Genomic DNA, 5,387 nt, shown 5'->3' with positions numbered 1-5,387 from the left:
TAATAGGAAGAAAAAAAAGAAATAGGAAGAGTTTTTAAGGGAGTAATCCATCTTTAACTTGCCAGTTAACATTTAGCAGTTTAAAACATGTTTAAGGAAAAACAATGGATGTAATTTAGTCAGGCTTTCAAAATAATGTTGATAAGAGTCAACACCAAACACTACAAAGTGAGTCAGGACACATTTTTTTATTTTTATTTTTTTGGGGTACCAAATTACTTTATTTGAAGGAATGGTACTAAAGAAAGAACTTAAGTAGATGTTTTGTTACAACTTATAGAAAAGGTGAAGGTAACCGAAATGTGCATGCACTGCCTTGGTGACCAGAGGAGTCACCCTGTGGCGTGGGAAGCCAGCCTGAGGCTCAGCGCTCACTGTGTCCCAGGGTGGACTTGCCAAAGAGGTACTCTGCCATGCCAGATCCAGGGCCCCATCTTGCGCAGATTGGTTAGGTGGTCACCCAATTCTTTGATGGCTTCCACCTGCTCATTCAGGTAATGAGTCTCAATGAAATCACACAGATGGGGATCATTTTTTTCAGCGGTCAGTTTGTGCAGTTCCAGTAGTGATTGATTCACACTTCTTTCCAAGCACAGCGCACATTCCATTGCATTCAGCCCATTCTCCCAGTCATCACGGTCTGGTTTCTTGATACCCTGAAGGAAGATTCGGCCGCCTCGCTGGTTCTGCAGCTTCATTGGTCACTCAGCATGTTCCCTCTCCTCATGAGATGGGTGAAGAAAGTACTTGGCAAAGTTCTTCAAAGCCACATCATCTTGGTCAAAATAGTAGGACATGGACAGGGACACATGGGAGGCGGAGAGCTCCAGGCGGATCTGGCGGTTGATGGCGCCTCCGAGGCCTGGCGGCAGTTCCGGCGCAGCTGCGAGGGGGATGCGGCCGTCACGGCGGGCGGATGAGAAGGGAAGGGGCGACGGCTGCGCTGCGCTGGAGCGGCGGCCGGGACCCTGGGCCGGTCGGAGGGTGTTGGCAAGTGGTAACGAGGGCTGGCTCTGCGTAGCCTGCCGGGGCTGGGGGCTGGGGGAGACGAGCAGCCGGGTTCCCTCCAAGCACTGTTGAAGCAGGAAACCGCGGCGACTCTCCGCGAAGACTGTCCACATTATTTTTTATTTTTTTTATTAGTTGGAGGCTAATTACTTCACAACATTTCAGTGGGTTTTGTCATAATTGATATGAATCAGCCGTAGAGTTACACATATTCCCCATCCCGATCCCCCCTCCACATTATTTTTTAAATTATAGGTCAGAAATAGGAAAAAATATAGCCTATATATGGAAGATTATTAGAAGAAAGAGAATCCCATAAAAATAGAAAAATAGTCTTTATTAGTGCTTTTACAAATGATATTAGGAAAAGAATTCATGGTAAACGTTCACATGCACAGGTGACACTAAGTTCTTCTAAAAATGAAAACACCAACCCAGCAAAAATGAGCAGTAAGAAGTTTCTTTTTGTTTGGTTTTTAGTTTGGGGTGGTGGTTTTGTGTGTGTGTGTGTGTGTGTAAGTAGCATGAAGTGTTAGATGGCCTCTACCATAAAAAGGTTGAAGAGTCTTATGAAAGGGAGGAGCTGCAGAGGCAGAGACTATAAATGTATTTATAGGGTGAGAAGCTCAAACTACCAATTAGATGCCACAAATAAGACAGTGGAACTCAAACTATTGTGCTCAATTTGTGTTGTTTAGTCACTGAGTCATGTCTGACTCTTTGTGATCCGTGGACTGTAGCAAGCCAGGATTCCCTGTCCTTCACTATTTCCCAGAGTTTGCTTAAGTTCATGTCCATTGAATCAATGATGCTGTCCAGTCACCAACAGGCCAGAAAATACTGGGTTTCTCAGAGTGTTGGAAACAAATCAGGAGATATTTTATTTTCAAAGTACAAAAACTGGGTGGAAGCCAGAGCTGCACAAATTAAGGCAGTAACTATGAAGTGGGAGAAAATACAGAAGAGGCACATGAGAGGATAAATGAGTGGCAGGGAGAGTGGTGTGAAGAGAGATAGGAAAATTTTTCTAGGGAGGGACCAAACCCAAAGGGCAGTCAGTAAAATAGCTAAAACTTTTAAGAAAGACTCCGTCTGGGTGGCCATTGAGTCTCGGAACACTTCTACAAAGGGCTATTTCAAATACACTATAGAGGGCTTCTCTGGTGGTCCAGTGGTTAAGAGTACGGCTTGCAATGCAGAGGACACCTGTTCAGCTCCCGGTCCAGGAAGATCTAACATGCTGAGAAGCAACTAGGCCCAAGTGCCACAAAGACTGAGCCCCCAAGCCTAGAAACAAGCCCATGCTCTGAAACAAGAGAAACTGCAATGAGCAGCCTGTGCACCACAACTGGAGAGTAGCCCCTTCACAGCAACAAAGACCCAGAGCAGCAAAAAATAACTAAACAAAATAAATAAAAATTATTAAAAAAAAAAAAAAAAAGCACTACATAGCTAAGGCAAGAGTTAATATTGGGGAATATTATCCCCCACTGGTTTGTTTTACTTTTTGGAGTATCATAACTCCAAGATATAGCCCAAACTGAAAAAAATAAATTTTCTAGGAAAATTTAAGTGTTTCTGGAGGCAGCCCTGTAATGCTCATGTAAGTCAATTCTCTGAGGCTGACCTGAAGAAAAGGCAGCGTAGCCCTTCCATACAGCATTCTTGAGTGGCCTGAATCTGTCTCTGTCATCTCCAATGCCTGCTTGTCCTCCACCTGTAGACTGAGCTTTGTGGGTGATGCACCAGGGTCACTGAGTCACACCAACTAGTCATGCTGAGTTCACCTATACGATGCTGTTGAGAGGAGTACAACTTTCTCTGGAACAAGGGAGGGTCGAAACAAGTGGCTTTGGCACCCAGCACCCCCCTCCCTTGCTGTGAGGGTCTTGAGAGAGGAATGCTGAGGTCATAAGGTGATAGAAGGAAGACCAGATCAGACCTGTTTACCAGCTACGTGTCCTGGGACGGGTCATTTCACACCTCTGGGCTCTAGCATGCCCTCACCCTGCAAATCTGGCTTTCTGTGGTTCCATCTCGGTACTGGCTTATTTTGGGGGCCATCTTCAGTGAGTACCAGGAGTGGGCCCGTGTGAAAGGCCGAGTCAGAGACGAGAAGTCCATCCAGTGCTCCGGCAGCACCTCAGAAATACAAATGTGACTTGAGGCTTGAGTTCCTGTATTCAGGAGATTATTGGAAATAGACTATGTTCCTTCCTCCTCCTCCTCCTCTCTTTCTTCTTCCCCATCCTCTTCGTCCACCTGTTCTTCTTCCCCTTTCCCCCTTTCTTCTTTGCTCTTCTTCTGAAAGGTGAAGAGCATAGGGTAAGCAGAGGCCTGATCAAGGTCTGTTTTCATTCATCTTCCAAACTGAGTCAATATACAGTCTCCCGAAGTCACAAGGGAGAAGATTGAGGTTGTTGGGTCAGATCTTGCTTGTTTTGGCTACTCAGACTCTTGGTCCAGGTCAGTAACAGACAACTATTCTTTTTTTTTTTTAAGTTTTATTTTATTTTATTTATTTTGGGCTGTGCCGAGTGGCATACTGGATCTTTAGCTCCTCAACCAGGGACTGAATCTGTGCCCCCTGCACTGGAAGTGGAGTCTTAACCACCAGACCTCCAGGGAAGTCCCCTGACAACTATTCTTAAAGGGAGAACTGCATGGTCCTGGGTATTGAAGGGCCAGCCAGACAAGGTGGATGTCATGACTGATTGCTGAGCAAATCCTCGCAGGAAAGCAAGCAGCTCTGTGTAGACAGGTGCAGTGCAATAGAGGGACGTGACAGTGTGCAGATGGCCTGGCGCTCACCCGAGATCACCCATGAAGAGTGGAGTGTCGGGGATCCGGGGACAGGGCAGCAGAGCTGGTGGCAGAACTCCACTGCATAGAAGCAACGTGACGATGAAAATGTCCTTATTTGTAAAGTGAAAATAATAGCAATGCTATTATTGTGTGTGATGAAGATTAAATGAGATAATAATAGATGAAATAAGAATACACTTTATCAATCATGAAGTCCTTGAACTATAGCTTGCCAGGCTCCTCTGTCCATGGGATTCTCCAGTCAGGAATACTGGAGTGGGTTACCATGCCCTCCTCTGGGGGGCCTTCCCAACCCAGAGATTGAACCTATGTCGCTTATGATGTCTTCCGCATTGGCAGGTGGGTCCTTTATCACTAGTATCATATCCTTTAATCTTTGTTTTTCTGATGTCTTCTTATGATTAGATTGACGTTTTGCATTTTTGAGACATGCACTACAGAGATGATCAACTCTTCCCAATGCATCACATCAAGGAAAACATAATATCTCTTATTATTGGCAATTTTAACCTTGATCACTTGGGTAAGGTGATATCTGTCAACATTAATTGAGTTTTTTAAAACTGAGGTATAGTTGATATACAATATTACATTAGTTTCAAATGTACAACATACTGATTCAATATTTTTATAGATTATACTCTAGTTACAGTTATAAAATATTGGCTAAAATCCCTGTGCTATATGATATATTCTTGTTGCTTGTTTATTTATTTTTTTTGGCTAATTACTTTACAATATTGTAGTGGGTTTTGTCATACATTGACATGAATCAGCCGTGGAGTTACATGTATTCCCCATCCCGATCCCCCTCCCACCTCCCTCTCTACCCGATCCCTCTGGTTCTTGTTTATTTTATACATAGTAGTTTGTGCTGCTTAATCACTTACCCCTATATTGCCCCTCCCTCCTTTCCTCTCCTCACTGGTTGCCACTAGTTTGTTCTGTATATCTGTAAGTCTGTCTCTTTTTTGTTATATTCACTACTTTGTTTTATTTTTTAGATTTCCCATATAAGTGATACCATACAGTATTTATCTATCCTATATAACTTATTTCATTAAGTGCAATACCCTCCAGGTCTATCCATGTCGTTACAAATGGTAAGATTTCATTTTTTATCGCTGAGTGGTATTCCATCGTGTATTTATGCTATGTCTTCTTTATCCATTCATCTGTTGATGGACACTTACATTACTTTCATATCTTCATTATGGTAAATAATGCTGCTATGAACATTGAGGTGCATTTATCTTTTCCAATTAGGGTTTTCATTTACTTTAGATATATAACTGGGAGTGAAATTATTGTATCAATAGTAATTTTATTTTTATTTTTTTGAGGAACTTCTATACTGTTTTCCATGGTGCCTGCATCAATTTACATGCTCACCAACAATGTAAAAGGAATCCCTTTTCTCCACATCTTCGCCAACACTGTGGTCTTTTTAATATTAGCCATTATGACAGGTGTGAGATGATATCTCATTATGATTGTGATTTGCATTTCTCTGATGATCAGTGATGCTGAGCATCTTTTCATGTGCCTGTTTG

General features: G+C 43.0%; 1 pseudogene; it reads right to left on the bottom strand.

Moving 5' to 3' along the window:
• Positions 1 to 205: 205 nt before the first annotated feature.
• On the bottom strand, positions 206 to 3,072 carry LOC122431615 (annotated as a pseudogene).
• Between the last annotated feature and the right edge of the window lie 2,315 nt (positions 3,073 to 5,387).

The sequence above is a fragment of the Cervus canadensis genome, chromosome 30 (assembly GCF_019320065.1).
Source record: "Cervus canadensis isolate Bull #8, Minnesota chromosome 30, ASM1932006v1, whole genome shotgun sequence".
Classification (NCBI taxonomy): domain Eukaryota; kingdom Metazoa; phylum Chordata; class Mammalia; order Artiodactyla; family Cervidae; genus Cervus; species Cervus canadensis.
This window is presented reverse-complemented; position numbering and strand designations above follow the sequence as displayed.